Source organism: Zalophus californianus, chromosome 13, assembly GCF_009762305.2.
Source record: "Zalophus californianus isolate mZalCal1 chromosome 13, mZalCal1.pri.v2, whole genome shotgun sequence".
Taxonomy (NCBI): domain Eukaryota; kingdom Metazoa; phylum Chordata; class Mammalia; order Carnivora; family Otariidae; genus Zalophus; species Zalophus californianus.
This window is the reverse complement of record NC_045607.1, coordinates 27,727,443-27,748,063: the sequence shown is the minus strand read 5'-3', so window position 1 is coordinate 27,748,063 and position 20,621 is coordinate 27,727,443. Positions and strand designations below refer to the sequence as shown.

Here is a 20,621-nt window from a genome sequence, read left to right as displayed (position 1 = left end):
TTTTATCCCATTTCTGCCATTGGGTGGAACACTACTCAAGAGTAAGATGCAAAGCCTAATTGTCTTTACTTTTCCATTCCTTAGTAAAATGCATTGATTTTCCACCCTCTGGGGATTTGGATCTTTGAGTGAAAAAAGATGTCTTGAGCATCACTTTTGAATGTTTTTCTTCATCTGAAAAGTATTATAAGCTCTTCTAGTAGCACATAAAATCAAATTGTGCATCTGATAGCACGCATAAATTCACTTCTTCTATTCAGCAGGAACAAATCTTTCACTTTCTCAACAGAAGCATTTGTGTCTGTGACTTTATTTTCAATTATTTATCTTTTCACCTTAGCATGACAAATGCCTCTTTTCCCTGGTATATTCTGTATTCAGTTCAATCAGCCAATTTTCAATAAATCAATCAACTAAACAATAAATATTGCATTTGTTGGGCTCCTGTAACAGACCTAAAAGCACTTATAGAAACTATGGTATATTACTATGCTATAGTGGGACACAAAAGAAATAAAGGATCTAGTCCCTGCTATTGAGAAACTAATGAATAAAATAATAATTTAGTTATAGTTATCATTTTCTAGTACTTTAAAATCTCCAACATAAATGATCTTCACATAAATGAGTTCATTGGCTAGCCATCTCACATTGACAAAATGATCCACTGAAGTTGGACTTTAATTATGAAACTAAGGTTCCAGAGAATAAGTGGATTCAGAGATTGTTGAAGGCCATATACTATTTAATTCCAGGTCTCTTTGCAATGTCCTTTACATTGTCATATATGAAATATTTACAAGCACAAATGAATACATGTAAAGCAATGTGAGTTTAGAAGGAATTAAGAAGAAAGGAACAGAAACATATAGAAAGAATGAGGGAAGAAGCTTGCATTGAGGAGTCAAATTCGCTCTTTGCACCACATGAAGTATTTAATACCATCCTCAAACAATATAGAGCAAAATAGACATTGGTGCATGATTAGAGGCATTATTTTTTCAGACTTAAGGGCTGGGAAGATTTTCCACTGAGGAAAAAAATCTGTCTCCTTGGAATGTGCTTGGAATGTGCTCATCTGTGTGGAGCCCTGAGGTACCTCCTGGGCTCCAGAAAAAGGTGATCACTTCAAACCTATAGAAATATTGAATTCTCATCTTAGTATCTGAAGCCCCCACAATTTGGCTTTCCAATCTTCTCCCCTGTCGCTAAGCAACAATACAACCCAAGTTCCAACTAACCTAAACTCTTAGTGGTAGTCCACAAATTGCCACATGCTGTATTCTCTGTCTGAAATATTCTTCTGCACAAGACTACTAAGAGAATTGTTTTTCCCAGTTCAGCCAAGAAGAAAGCCCTTTCTCTTCCTAGGATGGCCCCTTCTAGGGGAGTTTTACACATCCTCCAATAATAGCACTTAACACACATTATAATTACGACCCACTTAAGTTAACCAATCTTAATAGCTAATCTCAGCATGGAGAGACTACAAAAGAAATGGAATCCATTACTAAATGTCTTAAAGAATACTGCATATCTTTACTGAAATTTCCAGGAGAGAGACACACAGGATCACAGAACACCAGCACCAAAGCTTCCTATTTAGTCACTTTTTTTTCCTTTTCTCCGATTATATATTTATGGTATCTATTTAAATATCTCCTGTATCTATCTTCCAAATCTCTAGTATGCACTACTTTCTTTCTCATTGCATTATCCCTTCTTTCTCATTGTCCTCTGTTATTTCTTTCCTAGAGCTGGTCCAAGTCCTTATATATGAAGATCACTTTATCCCATTTAAATTACTCCAAGGCACTCATTACTCTGTTCAGCCCAATAAAGATCTAACACACTATGAATGAAAACAAAGGATCCAGTTTAGAAAGTAGGGGAAAGGGAAAAGTTGTGAATGGTCTTTAATATTTTTGTCCTCAATTGTCAGTCTGTATTCCACAGGACTGTGCACTCCTTGATCATGTTTTGGGTTTTGTCTCAATGTATTTAGTTTTTTGATATTACCAATAGTTAACATAATGTCTGAGACAAAATAGCTATTCAGTAAATACTGGCTGCTTGAATAATTGAATGAAGGAACATATGAATGATTAGAAAGCTCATATTCTACAGGAAATGCATTTAACTGCAAAAATACCTAATTTGTGACACTCTAAACCAATTATTACCATGTTCTCAGAGAATTATGCAAACAAGTTCCTTAGAAACTAATTTTTTGAGTCATTTAACAGTAATAATGCTATTCACTCAAAGATACAACTGCTAATCTATTGAAACCTACAATAAGCCAAAACTCCCCATCAGCTGGGGTATCTGCACAATGATTCACATTGCCTCAGACACTTCCATACAGAAGGGTGCCTGCCACTCTGCAGCTAAAAGGAAATCAGTCCTAAGAAAAATAGCTTCATTTTACTACGCTGGTCTCTCTTTGGCATATACACAGGCTAGGTACCTAACACCCTAAAATGCCCACTCTTTTCCTTTATATGATCAAAGACTACCCCACTAGAAATTTTTTTTGTTGAGTTCTACTTTATCTTCCTAAGAAAGATAAGAGACTAGAAAACCAATGCACATTGAAGATAAGAAGTTAAGCCAGTAAAATGGCATTTCCTTTCACATAAGATTACAGAACTCATTATTCCAGACTTAAACTAAATTCGGTTATCCATGAGAAGGTGGATGATTTGGATGTGATCCTTTTACCCATAAATTGCTGTCCCATTTCTCCTTAATCTGGTCATGAAGGAAAATGGTAGGCTTTAAATTTCTCTCACATTTAAATATCAGGAACAGAAAAATGAGAATTTCAGGAATTAATGGTACCACCAACCCTTATATTTACTGTGGAACCTCTAGGTGAGAACTAGTCCTGCATTCAGAGTAAAGGAATTTCTTTAAAAAACATTCACATTCCCTCTGAGGAGCATTCCTGACACAATACATTCTTCACAGCTTCCTTCACATCTTTGTTCCTCAAACTATAGATGAAGGGATTGAGCATAGGTGTCACAACTCCATAGAAGAAAGAGATGATTTTGTCTTTGCCTGCACTAGAAGAGTTTTTAGCCTGGGTTTCTCATACATAAAGAGGATGGTTCCATAGAATATAATCACCACTGTTAAGTGGGTGAGCAAGTGGAGAAGGCTTTGTGCTTACCCTCCACAGAAGGAATCTTCAGGATGGTGGAGAGAATGAAAACATAGGAAACAAAAACGAAAAGTACTGGGACCACAAGAAAAATTATATTAGCAATACCCATGCTAATCACATTTATGGAGATAGCACAGGCCAATTTTAAGATAGCCAAGATTTCACAAGTAAAATGATTAATGACATTATCCCCACAGAAAGGAAGCCGCATTGCAAGAGAGGTTTGCAACACAGAATTGACAGCCCCTGCAATCCAGGACCCAGCAGCCATGGGCACATACGAAGTTTTGCTCATAATAATGATGTATCTCAGAGGGTTACAGATGGCCACGTAGTGGTCAAATGCCATCATGCTTAGAAGGACACACTCTGTGGCTCCCATAGCGAAGGAGAGAAACATTTGCATTCCACATCCAGAGAAGGAAATGGTTTTCTTTGAAGTTAAGAAGCTGCTAAGAAATAGGGGAATAGAAGAACTGGTATAGCAACTATCCAAGAATGATAAGTTACAGAGGAAAAAGTACATGGGGGTGTGCAGGTGGATGTCACAGACACTTACAATGATGATGACTCCATTTCCCAGCAGAATCACCAGGTACATACATAGGACCAGCACAAAATAAATGGCCTCAAGTTCTGGATAGCCAGAAAGTCCCAAAAGGACAAATTCTGTCACAGAGGACTGATTGGTCTTTCCCATGTTAATATTTTCTTTCACTAAAATGAATTCTGTAGCAGCCAGAATACATGTGGATCTGTTACAGCAGTGTTTGCAAGAGTTGTTTCCATCCTTAAGTGGCTTCCCTTATGGGTAATATGGACTTATAAATGGATACACAGCATAAGAATATGTTACAATCCTCTAAGCTCAGTTAGAATTTTAGATCTTATGGAGACTAACTCCAAAAAAAAATGTCCTTGTTAGAAAAGAGATTCAGAACACATACAACTGGGTGAGAATTATGTATCTCACTTACATTATGAATTTGAAATTATTTTGAATGCAATGTCACCATAACATTTTGACCAAACAATCCAGACACAACTAATATGTTACCATCAACAAAAATCACTGTTCTTCAGTTACTAAAACAAAATGGTGTATATAAGTCCTGCTTTAATGGTAATTTCATCTCAGTTTCAGAATTTTGTGGCTAGAAAAACAAGCTGAAAAGATACATTTTTAGAAAAAGACCTTTTGGTTAATTCAAATCTGGGGGGAAATATATACCTGTAATTACCTAAGAATATTAACTACAGACATTACTAAAGGTTGTAAAAGAAAAAAGAAAACATTTTTAGATAAAATTATCCTTGTCTTTTTCAGTACAAATTGGGATGTCTATTGTCCTGCCTAATATAGATAATGAATTACAAGTAGATCTCAGAAAAACTCCAGTGCACATGTCTCAATCTAAAAACCATAATAAAGGTATAAACTGAGAAATTAAACTGATGGGAGATTTACTCTTTTACTTGCAGGTATGAGAAAATACATATTTTTTCCCTGCACAGAAATCAGGTTCTGCTCAAACAGCTGTTCTGCCAATCTTTTTCTCACTGCCTATCCAGAATACCCATAATAAAGAGGGATAGGTCATTCAAAATATTTTTAAGCATTAGTAATATGTTATAATTATTTATATCCCCACTTCACTAGAAATGCAATGTTTCTATATTAAAATGCCAGAAACAGAAGCCCTACTTTTTTGTGAGATTGCTAGTCTCATAAATTCCATCTCAATAAGTTCAATAATATAACTAAAAAAACTATCTGCTTCACAGTTTTCATTAATACCAAGTAGCTGTCATTGCTACAGTTAAAAAAAAAAATTAACCAGTGGAAAAATAGAACTGACTTCCAGTAAAAATAAAAACTGGGGCTCTTTATAATCACTTCACTAGTAGAGGAGCCTTTAAAGGACCAGCCAAGAGGCACCTAGGTGGCTCAGTTGGTTAAGCGTCTGCCTTAAGCTCAGGTCATGGTCCCAGGGTCCTGAGCCCTGCCTTGGGCTGTCTGCTCAGTGGGGAGCCTGCTTCTCCCTCTCCTTCTGCCTGCCGCTCCCCCTGCTTATGTGCTCTCTCTCCCTCTTTCTCTCTCTCCCTTTCTCTCTGTCAAACAAATAAATATTAAAAAAAAAAAAAAAGGACCAGCCAATGGAGCACCAAAACAACTTAAAGTCTTGGCTGCTTTGAGGATCTTTCTAATCCCAAAAGTAATTTAAAGTTCGCAATGTGGATTGGTTAGAATTTAGGAACTCTCTAGTACTTTTAGGATGAAGTCCCCTAGAAGCAATTAAAACAAAGTTGCTAATACAATTAAACTTAAGTGTAACTCACACACACAAAAATAATTCTTCTGTCTGTACACACTCTGAGAGCAAATTTAGAACTGCTAGCCAAGTAAAATAGTCAAGACATGAACATTAGAATTGACTATCTCTGATAGAGAGATGTGGCAGTAATCTGTGATGCTTAGGTTAAAATGATACTTTGTTCTTAATAAATTATCTACCAATCACCTTTGTTTTGACCTCTAAATCCTGGATTCTCAGAATTGATAAACATTGTTCTGGTCTCAGACAGGGAGGAGCAAGATGGAGGAAGAGTAGGAGACCTAAATTTCGTCTGGTCCCAGGAATTCAGCTAGATAGGGATCAAACCATCCTGAACACCTATGAACTCAACAGGAGATCGAAGAAAAGAATAGCAGCAACTCTCTGAACAGAAAAGCGACCACTTTCTGGAAGGTAGGACGTACAGAGAAGTGAATCCGAGGTGATATTCGGGAAGATAGACGGCGGGGAAGGGAGCATCCATCAGCCGCTACTGGCGTGATAGAGAAGCGGAGCACAAAATTGGAACTTTTAGAAGTCAGCTCCACTGAGGGACGTCGCTCCAGTGGCTAAGCAGGGGGTGGAACCCTCTCTGGGACAGTGTGGTCTCAGGACCACTCTTGGGGTCACAGAAAGACTGGGGGTGCCTGAGTGCAGCAGAGCTCCCAGGGATTGGAGCAGGGAAGCTCGGGTTGCCATAAACTGTGATCCGTGGCACAGTTGGGCCGCTGCTCCTCCAGCAGGGACCGAACAGCGGCAGATCAGGAGGGGCTCCCCTTCCTCCCCAGAGAGGAGTGACGTGGGAGCGCACCGCAGGAATCTGCTGGGTTTAGAGACTCAACACGGGGTCATGTGCCAGAGATAGAAACACTTGGTCACAGGCCGGGTAAGCACGGAGTGCAGCCGGAGACCGGGGAGATGAGAGTGAGTGACTGCTTTTCTCTGGGGGCGCACTGAGGAGTGGGGCCCTGAGTTCTCAGCTCCTCAGGGCAGAGATTGGGAGGTCGCCATTTTCACTCCCGTCCTCCAAAGCTGTACGGAAAGCTTGCAGGGGACTAAAGCTCCTGAGAGCAAACCTGAGCAGATTACTTAGCCTGGACCCCAGCAAGGGTGGGGCAATTCCACCTCCGGCAAAGACATTTGGGAGCCACAGCAACAGACCCCTCTCCCAAAAGATCGGCAAGAACAGCCAGCCAAGACCAAGTTTACCGATCAATGAGAACAGCAGAACTCCAGCCCTAGGGGAATACTGCACATAGAATCCATGGCATTTTTACCATGATCCTTTAGTCTTTCAAAGTTAATTTTTTTAATTTTCTTTTTCTTATTTTTAATTTTTCTTTGTCCCTTTTTCAACCATCAATCCATTTTTTAAAAAAATCTTTTTTATTTTTCATTTTTAGAGTCATATTCCATCCCTTCATAGTAGTTAACCTTATTTTTGGTATCTATATATAAGTTGTTCTCTCTTTAAAATTTTAGGATACAGTTTCTTCTAACAGACCAAAATATACCCTAAATCTCTAGTGTATGGCTTTGTTCTAGCCTCCTGCCTGATCACATTCTCTCCCCCTTTTTTTTAAATCCTCTTCTTTCTTTTTTAAACTAACTTCTTATCAATTCATTTTATAAAATCCTTTATAATTTTCATCTTTACAGACATATTCCATCCCTTCATCATATTTACCTTTATTTTTGTACATATATAAGCTTTTCTTTCTTTAAAATTTGGAGGTACTTTCTTCTAACAGACCAAAATACGCCCAAAATCTAGTGTGTGGCACTGATCTATGCACCAGCCTGATCATATTTGATCATATTTTGGTTTTTTTGTTTATCTTTTTCTTTTACTTTTTTCTTTTTTCTTTCTTTCCCTTTCTTTTCACCCGGTTTAAGGTCTCTTCTGATTTGTTTAGTATATATTTTTCTGGGATCATTGTTACCCAGTTAGCATTTTGTTCTCTCATTCATCTGTTCTCCACTGGACAAAATGACACAATGGAAAAAACTCACCTCAAAAAAAGAACAAGAGAGGGGTGCCTGGGTGGCTCAGTCGTTAAGCGACTGCCTTCGGCTCGGGTCGTGATCCCGGGGTCCTGGGATCGAGCCCCGCATCGGGCTCCCTGCTCGGCGGGAAGCCTGCTTCTCCCTCTCCCACTCCCCCTGCTTGTGTTCCCTCTCTCGCTGTCTCTCTCTGTCAAATGAATAAATAAAATCTTTAAAAAAAAAATAAAAAAAAAAAAAAAAAAAAAAAGAACAAGAGACAATACGGACTGCCAGGGACCTACTCAATACAGACATTAGTAAGATGTCAGAACTAGAGTTCAGAATGATGATTTTTAAGATACTACCTGGGCTTGAAAAAAGCATGGAAGATATTAGAGAAATCCTTTCTGGAGAAATAAAAGAACTAAAATCTAACCAAACCAAATCAAACCATGCAATCAAAAATGGAGGCTCTACTACTAGGATAAATGAGGCAGAAGAGAGAATCAGTGATATAGAAGACCAAATGATGGAAAATAAAGAACCTGAGAAAAAGAGAGATAAACAACTACTGGATCACGAGGGCAGAATTCGAGAGATAAGTGATACCATTAGACAAAACAATATTGGAATAATTGAGATCCCAGAGGAAGAAGAAGAGAGACAGGGGCAGATGGTATATTGGAGCAAATTACAGTAGAGAACTTCCCTAATTTGGGGAAGGAAACAGGCATCAAAATCCAGGAGGCACAGAAAACCCCTCTCAAAATCAATAAAAATAGGTCAACACCCCGACATCTAATAGTAAAACTTACGAGTCTCACAGACAAAGAGAAAATCCTGAAAGCAGCTCAGGACAAGAGATCTGTAACCTACAATGGAAGAAACATTAGATTGGCAACAGACCTATCCACAGAGACCTGGCAGGCCAGAAAGGAATGGCATGATATCTTCAGAGCACTAAACGAGAAAAATATGCAGCCAAGAATACTACATCCAGCTAGGCTGTCACTGAAAATAGAAGGAGATAAAAAGCTTCCAGGACAAACAAAAACTAAAGGAATTTGCAAACACAAAACCAGCCCTACAAGAAATATTGAAAGGGGCCCTCTAAGCAAAGAGAGAGCCTAAAAGTAACATAGACCAGGAAGAAACACAGACAATACACAGTAACAGTCACCTTATAGGCAATACAATGGCACTAAATTCATATCTTTCAATAGTTACCATGAATGTAAATGGGATAAATGCCCCAATCAAAAGACACAGGCTATCAGATTGGATTAAAAACCAAGACCCATCTATATGCTGTCTTCAAGAGACACATTTTACCCAGGACACCCCTAGATTAAAGTGAGGGGGTGGAAAACCATTTACGATGCTAATGGACACCAAAAGAAAGCTAGGGTGACAATCCTTATATCAGACAAATTAGATTTTACACCAAAGACTACAATAAGATGTGAGGAAGGACACTATATCCTACTTAAAGGGTCTATCCAACAAGAAGATCTAACAATTGTAAATATCTATGCCCCTAACATGGGAGCAGCCAATTATATAAGGCAATTAATAACAAAAGCAAAGAAACACATTCACAACAATACAATAATAGTGGGGGACTTTAACACCCCCCTGACTGAGATGGACAGATCATCTAAGCAAAATTTCAACGGGGAAATAAAGACTTTAAGTGACACACTGGACCAAATGGACTTCACAGACATATTCAGAACATTCTATCCCAAAGCAACGGAATACACATTCTTCTCTAGTGCCCATGGAACATTCTCCAGAATTGATCACATCCTAGGTCACAAATCAGGTCTCAACTGGTACCAAAAGATTGGGATCATTCCCTGCATATTTTCAGACCACAATGCTTTGAAACTAGAGCTCAATCACAAGAGGAAAGTCAGAAAGAACTCAAATACATGGAGGCTAAAGAGCATCCTACTAAAGAATGAATGGGTCAACCAGGAAATTAAGGAAGAATTTAAAAAATTCATGGAAACAAATGAAATTGAAAACACAACTGTTCAAAATCTTTGGGATGCAGCAAAGTCAGTCCTGAGAGGAAAGTATATAGCAATACAAGCCTTTCTCAAGAAACAAGAAAGGCCTCAAATACACAACCTAACCCTACACCTAAAGGAGCTAGAGAAAAAACAGCAAATAAAGCCTAAACCCAGCAGGAGAAGAGAAATAATAAAGATCAGAGCAGAAATCAATGAAATAGAAACCAAAGAACAGTAGAACAGATCAAAAAAACAAGGAGCTGGTTCTTTGAAAGAATTAACAAGATTGATAAACCCCTGGCCAGATTTATCACAAAGAAAAGAGAAAGGATCCAAATAAATAAAATCATAAGTGAAAGAGGACAGATCGCAACAAACACCAAAGAAATACAAACAATTAAAAGAACATATAATGAGCAACTCTAGGCCAGCAGATTAGATAATCTGGAAGAAATGGATGCATTCCTAGAGATGCATCAACTAACAAAATGGAACCGAGAAGAAATAGAAAACCTGAACAGACCTATAACCACTAAGGAAATTGAAGCAGTCACCAAAAATCTCCCAAGAAACAAAAGCCCAGGGCCAGATGGTTTCCCAGGGGAATTCTACCAAACATTTAAAGAAGAATTAATACCTATTCCTCTGAAACTGTTCCAAAAAATAGAAATGCAAGGAAAACTTCCAAACTCGTTTTATGAGGTCCCCATTACCTTGATCCCAAAACCAGACAAAGACCCCATCAAAAAAGAGAATTAGATACAAATTTCCCTGATGAACATGGATGCAAAAATTCTCACCAAAATACTAGCCATTAGTATCCAACAGTACATTAAAAGGATTATTCACCATGACCAAGTGGGATTTATTCCTGGGCTGCAAGGTTGGTTGAACATCCGCAAAATAATCGTGATACATTACTAAAAGAAAGAACAAGAACCATATGATCCTCTCAATAGATGCAGAAAAAGCATTTGACAAAGTACAGCATCCCTTCTTGAACAAAATTCATCAGAGTATAGGGATAGAGGGTACATACCTCAATATCATAAAAGCCGTCTATGAGAAACCTACAGCGAATATCATTCTCAATGGGGAAAAACTGAGAGCTTTTCCCCTGAGGTCAGGAACGTGGCAGGGATGTCCACTATCACCACTGCTATTCAACATAGTATTAGAAATCCTAGCCACAGCAATCAGACGACAAAGAGAAATCAAATGCATCCAAATCGGCAAAGAGGAAGTCAAACGCTCACTCTTTGAAGATGATATGATACTTTATGTGGAAAACCCAAAAATCTACACCCCAAAACTGCTAGAACTCCTACAGGAATTCAGTATAGTGGTGGGATATGAAATCAGTGGCATTCCTATACACCAACAAGACAGAAGAGAGAGAAATTAAGAACTCGATCCCATTTACAATTGCACCCAAAACCATAAGATACCTAAGAATAAATCTAACCAAAGAGGCAAAGGATCTGCACTCAGAAAACTATAAAATACTCATGAAAGAAATTGAGGAAGACACAAAGAAATGGAAAAACGTTCTATGCTCATGGATTGGAAGAACAAATATGGTGAATATGTCGATGCTACCTAGAGCAATCTACACATTCAATGCAATCCCCATCAAAATACCATCCACTTTTTCCAAAGAAATGGAACAAACAATCCTAAAATTCATATGGAACCAGAAAAGACCCCGAATAGCCAGAGGAATACTGAAAGAAAAGCAAAGCGGGAGGCATCACAATTCCGGACTTCAAGCTCTATTACAAAGCTGTATTCATCAAGACAGTATGGTACAGGCACAAAAACACACATAGATCAATGGAACAGAATCGAGAGCCCAGAAATGGACCCTCAACTCTATGGTCAACTAATCTTCGACAAAGCAGGAAAGAATGTCCAATGGAAAAAAGATAGTCTCTTCAACAAATGGTGTTGGGAAAATTGGACAGCCACATGCAGAAGAATGACACTGGACCATTTCCTTACACCACACACAAAAATAGACTCAAAATGGTTGAAAGACCTAAATGTGAGACAGGAATCCATCAAAATCCTTGAGGAGAACACAGGCAGCAACCTCTTCAACCTCAGCCACAGCAACTTCTTCCTAGAAACATCGCCAAAGCCATGGGAAGCAAGGGCAAAAATGTACTGGGACTTCATCAAGAGAAAAAGCTTTTGCACAGCAAAAGAAACAGTCAACAAAACCAAAAGACAACCGACAGAATGGGAGAAGATATTTGCAAATGACATATCAGATAAAGGGCTAGTATCCAAAATCTATAAAGAACTTATCAAACTCAACACCCAAGGAACAAATGATCCAATCAAGAAATGGGCAGAAGTCATGAACAGACATTTTTCCAAAGAAGACATCCAAATGGCCAAAAGACACATGAAAAAATGCTCAACATCACTCGGCATCAGGGAAATCCAAATCAAAACCTCAATGAGATACCACCTCACACCCGTCAGAATGGCTAAAATGAACAAGTCAGGAAACCACAGATGTTGGCGGGGATGCGGAGAAAGGGGAACCCTCCTACACTGTTGGTCGGAATGCAAGCTGGTGCAGCCACTCTGGAAAACAGTATGGAGGGTCCTCAAAAAGTTGAAAATAGAGCTACCATACGACCCAGCAATTAATTGCACTACTGGGTATTTACCCGAAAGATACAAATGTAGTGATCCGAAGGGGTACGTGCACCCCAATGTTTATAGCAGCAATGTCCACAATAGCCTAACTATGGAAAGAGCCAAGATGCCCATCGACAGATGAATGGATAAAGAAGATGTGGTATATATAAATGATGGAATATTTTGCAGCCATCTAAAGGAGAGTAAGATTTTCTTGTGCCTTTTTTGTTTGTTCCCATTGGAGTTTCCAAGTTTTATGCTTATCTCACACTCAGTCTGGGATATATAGAAGGCAAAAAGAAAACAGGAAACTCACTACACTTTTTGGTTCCTGAGATCCTAAAGTCCTTAGCTGGTCCTTTTGTCTCCACCTTTCAGAGTCTTCTTATGCTTTCTTTTATACATAATGTCCCAAGTTTTAGCTGTATTTAACAAAATAGTGAGAAGTGTCTATTCCATCTTGTCTGGAACTAGAAAACTATAACCATTTCAAAAGTGAATCCATTATTATAATCTTCCCTAGAAAATACTCCAGACAAAATGATCTCAATTAATTATTTCACTCTTTTAAGGAAAGGTAATTTAAATTTTACACAATCTATTCACAGATAGAAAACATAGAAAACTCCCTTAATTCATTTTATGAGGCCAGCTTAAACTTGATACCAAAATCTAACAAGGACATGGTTAAAAAGAAAAATTAAGAACCTAGCTCTCATGAACACAGTTGTAAAAAAATCCTAAAAAATAATTAGAACATTGTATAAAGTGTTACATAAAAAGAACAATAGATTACAGTTAAGTGGAGTTAATTCTAGAGATTTAAGAGTGGTTTAACATTCAAAAACCAAATAATATTATAATATTACTAAAAAAGAAATATCACATAGCAACATTTATAGAGGCATAAAATTATTGTTCTGTGTTTTTAAACCTATGGAACAAGTTTCAGTTTGCCTTTTCTTCTGTTCATGTAATTAGCTACTTGCAAGCACTCCCTTCCCTTTTTCATCTCTGTACAGCCCTACAATGTTGACATCAAGTGAAAGGTCTTTCATATAATTGGATCTCAAATAGGAATAAATTTAAAGAAATAGAACAAACGTCTATAATGTTATTAAAGTGTTGTTGGCTATTACTTTTTTTAAATTATATTTGATATACAATGTTACATTAGTTTCGGGTGTACAACATAATGATTCAACAAGTCTGTAGGTTATGCTATGGTCACCAGAAGTGTAGCTCCCATCAGCCGCCATTCAACACTATTAAAATACCATTAACTATATTCCCTGTGCTGTAACTTTTCTTCCAATGACTTATTCATTCATAACTAGAAGCTTGTATCTCCCACTCCCCTTCACCCATTTGCCCATCCCCACTCCCATACCTCCAGCAACCATCAGTTTGTTCTCTGTATTTCTGGGTCTGTTTCTGCTTTTTGTTTGTTAGCATTTGTTGTTTTTTAGATTCCATATATAAGTAAAATCATATGGTATTTGTCTTTCTATCCAACTATTTCACTTAGCATAATACCCTCTAGATCCTTACATCTTCTTTATCCATTCATCTATAGATGGACACTTGGGTTGCTTCCATATCTCAGCTATTGTAAATAACATCGCAATAAACATAGGGGTGCATATCTTCTCAAATTAGTGTTTTTATTTTCTTTGGGTAAATACCCAAGAGTGGAATTACTGAATTGTATGGTATTTCTATTTTTAATTTTTTGAGGAACCTCCATACTGTTTTCCACAATTTGCATTCCCACCAACAGTACATGAGGTCTCCTTTTTCTCCACATCCTCATCATTTTTTGTTTCTTTTTTTTACGATTTTAGCCATTCTGACAGGTGTGAGGTGGTATCTCACTGTAGTTTTGATTTGTATTTCCCGATGATTAGTGATGTTGAACACCTTTTCATGTGCCTGTTGGCCATCTGTATGTCTTCTTTGGAAAAATATCTATTCAGGTACTCTGCCCATTTTTTAATCAAATCATTTGTGGGTTTTTTGGTGTTGAGTTGTATAAATTCTTTATATATTTTGGATATTAACTCTTTACGGTATATATCATTTGCAAATATCTACTCCCATTCAGTAGGTTGCCTTTTTGTTTTGTTGGTTTCTTCCACTGTGCAAAAGCTTTTTAGTTTGATGCAGTCCCAATAGTTTATTTTTGTTTTTGTTTCCTTTGTGTTGGCTATTACTTTTTAAAAAAATATTCATTCTATCTCCTTGCTTCATAGTTTATCTATTACAATTGATCTTGAGTCTCCTCATTAAAGTCATATCCCTCTTACTAATAAATGTACTCTAGAGGTGGTAGTGTAATGTAAATGTGAATGAAGTTAAAATAATAAGATCTAGAACCATCATAGCAGGGCCAGAGAGCCAGTTGAGTTAGATGAGTTAGAGGCAACAGTTGGGAAGCCATGGAAATAGTGTAATGGAGTTAGAGGGGGTAGTTGGGAAGCAATGGAAATAGTGTATTGGCCATTCAGATGAGGCTGGGCACCCATAGCTTTGGTATCGCATCCTTGTGTTTTTCCAGCCACCAAAGAAAAATGTACTACACTGACTTTTCCATTCTATAAAAAGGGCATCTTAAGAAGCTCTATGAGGGGACTGAGGCTTTACTCATTAAAAATAGGGAATGAAGAGAATCTCTGATCCCAGTCTTTCTCCGTTGTCATTATTCTCAAAAGTCAAAGATAAGGGGAGAATTATTGTTTCACTATTTACTTTTCGTTTCCTATTTTCCATTTGCAAGTATTTTGACAACAGTTACAATTGCCTTAAAAAATGACACAGGATAATTCAAAATATACAATTATTTTTAGAAAGTAGGTTAAAAAGTCAGAACTGCACTATGCTCTCAAGTTTATATGTAGTACATGTATATGAATATATTAAAATATTAATAGTTACTACAACTGAAATTATGGATGAATTTTTCTTTCTTTGGGCTTTTCCAAGTTTCCCAGCTTTTCTGTGATACGTATATATTCTTTATTTAATCAGGAAATTTTTAATTTATTAAAAAATAATTTCTTGCTTAATAGGCTATACTATAAATAGGTCTTTTAGACAATATCCCTAAAGCTTTAAGAGCTACTACTACCTTCCACACAGTTTAAAGATGCTCTTTAAATCACTTCTGGGATTACAAGGTTCCTTAAGAGGAAAAGAAAGAAGGATTTAAATTGGCTACCAGAGCCATGGATAGGTCCTTTGGACATTTTTAGGGCCCAGAGATTAGAGAACACATATTTATTTACTATTGATACAAATTCAAGACAGAACATTTTAGTAGGGATGACAGCCTTGCCTTTGGTCTGTTCCCCTTGACACTACCCACAGTAATCTGAAATGGTGGTGTTCTTAACAGTGGGCCCCATAGCTCAAAAAGAAGAGAGCAAAGATGTCAACTAGTTTAAGGAAGGGCAACAATGAATTTATCATCTGGACACAAAGAAGTTGGTAAAATACTAGAAAAAGGAATGATTTATAGGGATGAATGTGCCTGTGTCTAAAACTACAACCTTTTTTAGAAACTGAAGTCTCAACAAGCCATGATACCTACTTGTATGGGGAGAAGGTAAGAATCCTACACTAAGAACTGAATAGGAAGCATTGCAGAGTTGTAAATATTTGTTTCAGAAAGAGAAGGAGAAATGGAAATGATAAATCATAAGTAATTTATGTTTTATATTTTTAAAATTTTTCCCTCAAACTGATTTTAAACTTTCAGAAAAGTTACAAAATTGGTTCAAAGAGCTCCCTTATATATCTCACCTAACCTCAAATGTTAATATCTTACAGAACCATAGTACAATTATCAAGAATAAGAAATTAACATTGGTACATTATATTGACTATGGACTTTATTCAAATTTCACCAATTTTCCACTAATGTCTTTTCCTATTCCAGGATCCTTCTCAGGATCCCACATTGTATATACTTGTTATTTCTCCCTTGTCTCTTCCATTCCAATTTACAACTAATCCTCAATCTTTTTTTTTACTAATTTGAAAAGTTCCAAATAAAAAAATGAAAAAAAAATATGGACAAAAAGAATTATTAAATCAAGGAAGTATCTTGACTATCTATGAACATAATTTTAAATTATTCAATTCTCCTTAGGATGAAAAAGGGGGGAAAATGTCAGCCTGAGAGACTGGATTAAATTAACATGTGTCATATTCTTATTCTGTGCCAAGGATTATTACATATCACATATAATCTTCAAAACAATTCTATAAAATAGGTGCTATTATGCTAAAATTACAGATGACACATCATGTTCAGGCAAATTAAGTGTCTTACCCAAGATCTGTACAGTTATGAAGACACAGAGCAGAGACTGAACTGGATGTTTTCTGACTCCAAGCCAATTGTTCTTTCCTTTAAGACATGGTGTTGTTTCACAAATAAATCTTATCAGTGGTCCTGACAAAGGGATAAAGGGATTAGGCACAGTAGACTTCCATAGCACAGCCTTAGAGATGGTCAGAGAATGCAAGATGAGTTAAGGTGAATCAATTCCAGGAGTGAGACTATTGCTCAGATAGAAGTTCCCACCAGATAAGAGCTAAACACTTTTGCTGTGTTTCCAGAAACAAAACAAACAAACTAACAAAAAATAAAAAACAAAACAAAACAAAAAACTGCACTTGGTTTCCACAGTGAAGAAAAGCAAAAACCAACAGGATAATTCTCAATACCATGTAGAAAGAGGAGAAAAGGCCTTTGCTTTTTGTCTTTGCCTTTGTTCATTCCACCTTATCCATTATTATTTTCTTTTGAGGCACATAGGGTTTATTTATTCAGACAAGCACTGGGGATCTCCTGTGAGGGATGTTTCATATTGTGAGGAACAAAGTTGCTTTATAAACAATAGGGGACACTATGTCTAGAACTAGAATTCAATACCCAGTGCTAAGAATTTTCTCCTGAGGATGCTTTCCAGGATAGCTGTCATGTGGCCTGATATAAGAGGCTCATGGGGCAAAATATGAAATGCTGGCTGAATTTATATACTTTATAGACAAGCTTCTGTTGACAGATACAGATAGAAGATAGTAGATGCACATGATCCGTGAGTTTCAGAATTTTCCTTCCTTGCATAGGTGGTGCCCAACGGTGAAAAATAATCTAAGGACAGGCCCTTTTGGGGAGATGAACAAAGTTCAGGGAACCAAGAAACTGAAACTTCACCTTTTTATGGACAAAGAGAAAGAAGCAAAAGTAACAGAAGCCCCTGCTATTTCCCCATGGTCTTGTGTTTCAGGAAGATATCTCCTCTTTCTTTTTACTACGTGATACTGTTGCTGCACCCTGTCTGTGTTGCTAACCTTGGTTACATTCCAAATAGTGGGCTCTAGCATCCCTTTGCAAAAACTGGGCTGTGTCAGTATGTCTTCTCAGAGTGGATATATTTGTGAGATTGACCATTTGAAATTAGAATGTTAAAAGGCATTAATTAGTGTATATAATAAAGCACCAAAACATCTCAAGTCAATTTCCAATCCATTGATTGTTCTTTTCCCTTCTTGGGTTTTAGAGAAAGCTGGGGCCAACAAATTCCTGGATCTTTTGGCTTCTTCAGTAATCTCCTAATCATTAGAAAGAATACAAAGATACCAATCTTTGCCCCAGGGCAGTTCCCTGTTAAGAACTTAATTCTTTTTTTATTATTTCTACAATCAGAAATATAGTTTTATTAAAGAAAATATGAAAAATATGTAAAAGTTAAGAAAATTTTAAATACCTCAAGAAAACCATAGTTAATATTTTGATGCAGTTTCTTTCAGTGATACGTATACAAAATTTATATTTATGATAATTTATACTGGTGAGACTTGTTTTTATCTGATATCATATCATGAGCATTTTTCCTTGTCCTTAACTATTCTTCAAGACTGCAATTTTCCTTTTTTTTAAGATTTTATTTATTTATTTGAGAGAGAGAGAGCATGAGGGGGGAGAAGTAGAAGGGGAGGGAGAGAATCCCTCAAGCAGACTTGTGCTGAGCACAGAGCCTGACACAGGGCTCAACTCACTGACCCTGAGATCATGACCTGAGCCAAAACCAAAAGTCAGACGCTCAACTGACTGAACCACCCAGGTGCCCAGCAAGACTGAAATTTTTGATGGTATAACAAATGAAGGTATGCTTTCTCACATATTATAATATGTCCCACCACCACATACCAGATTTTCAGAATCCTTTTTAAAACTTTTTTAAAAGATTTTATTTATTTATCTGAGAGAGAGACAGTGAGAGAGAAAAAGAGAGAGATCTTGAGCAGGGGGGAAGGGTAGAGGGAGAAGCAGACTCCCACTGAGCAGGGAGCCCAATGTGGGACTCGATCCCAGGACCCTGGGATCATGACTTGAGCTGAAGGCAGATGCTTAAAAAACTAAGCCACTTAGGTGCCCAATTTTCAGAATTCTTAAAAAAACAATTATGACTATCTATTGGTTGGATATTTCAGGAAAATAATTATTGAATAATGATGATCATGATGATGATAAAAGTAATCATTGGATGGCTTTTAGGGAAATACTTGCAGTTTCATCATTTAAAATCAAGTTGGCTGTCTAAATTATTAAGTTTTTATTAAGAAAGAAAATTGAATTCCATCAAATGATTTTTTATTATCTGGATGATCACATAGGGTTTTTTATTTACCTATTTGTTTGCCATATTATATTGATCGATTTCTAAATATTAATTTGGAATGCCTTGAATTTATGAAATTATCATACAGTTGGATTTGGTTTTATATTTATTTATGATTTTTACATGTATATTCAAATGAGATTAAACCATAGTTTTATTCTGTCTTTGACACCGGGGTATAAAAGTTATTTTAGCTTGATAAAATAATTTGAAGGCTGTTCCATAATTTTTTGGACATTAAACTCTTTATGTAGCACAGAAATTATTTGTTTCTTAAAAGTGTAACCCCTTTCCTAAGTAATCTGTGTCCAGTGTCAAAATGAGGATCAGTGTCTATCTTTATCCCAGTTGGATTTCTGATAATACTACAGTATCTACTGTGCTAAAAATTGAATAAATGAAAGTTTCTATGAGAGAAGTCAGCACAGTTCTGTGAAAGCACTCAAAATGGGAATCCTACCCAAACTAGTTCATGAAGGTTTCCTAGAAAAAGGTGATAACAGGGAGGGAGGGGCCTTTCCAGTTTAAGATAAGAGCTTGCACAAAAGCATGAAGAAGAATGAGAATGATGTTCAGGGTAAACTGTGAGGAGTTCAGTATGGCTATAACAGAGCACGAGGAAGAAGGGTCAATAGTAGCTCCAGAAGTTCTATAATAGCAACATTTAGGGGTGACAATCTGGTTGCAGGAGAGTCTTCTTGGAAGTACTATATCAGACAAATAAAAAACAACTGGAGCACAGCTGAGTTTTCATACAGTATTAACATTGTATATCATAGGAACTTATGCATGGAAAGATCAATGTGGGCTAGAAAAAACAAGGCAAGAATGTTTAATTTTAACATACCTGAGGACCATGTAGATAAAAAAGAGGATCTGTGATAGGTACTATAGTGTTGTGATAGGAAGGCTGATTCTTGATCTAGACTGCCAGGTATTAAATCCAGGTTCTAGCTACAAGATGTTGAGGAAGCTATTTAACTTCCATTTATCTGTTTCCTCCTCTGTAAAACAGGGATAATAGTAGTATCTCATACTGCTATTGTATAAATTATGTACCTCATAGGTTTGCAATGAATACTAAATGAGTTAATAGTGTAAAGTGCTTATAACAGTGCCTTGCACAGAGTTAGTTCTCAATAAATATTAGCTAGCTATTATTGGGCCAGCCATATGAATACTTACCAACATTCATAAAACCTTTGTTCCAGGAGCTGTTATAAGCACATTTTATATATTCATTATCAGAAGGTTTCTTGCTATGAAATAAAAATAATATAGAAGACACAGAGATAGGGGCACCTGGGTGGCTCAGCTGGTTAAGCGCCTGCCTTCGGCTCAGGTCATGATCCCAGGGCACTGGGATTGAGCACCATATCGGGCTCCCTGCTCAGCAAGGAGTCTGCTTCTCCGTCTCCCTCTGCTGCTCCCCTGCTTGTGCTCTCTCTCTCTCTCTAATAAATAAATGAAATCTTTAAAAAAAAAAAGAAGAAAAAGACGGAGATACATTCCAACTAGGATATATAAAGATTAAGAGGAAAAAAAATACTTATCATTAAATATTAGTATTTTAGTATATTAACTTGCCTGAAAAAAACATAAAATTTGCATCAAGGATTTTGGTGACAAAAAAAAAGAAGAGAATGATTACAAAATTTAAAAGAATACATGTGTTAGGAAGTGTTAGGAATACAAGTGACCTATACTGACAGAGGAGAAAGCCAGGTTCTGAAAAAATTGTACTTATGTGGACCCAGGCCACTTA

General features: G+C 36.9%; 1 pseudogene; it reads right to left on the bottom strand.

The window, feature by feature from the left end:
- Window positions 1–2,926: 2,926 nt before the first annotated feature.
- Window positions 2,927–3,872, bottom strand: LOC113934751 (annotated as a pseudogene).
- Window positions 3,873–20,621: the final 16,749 nt, after the last annotated feature.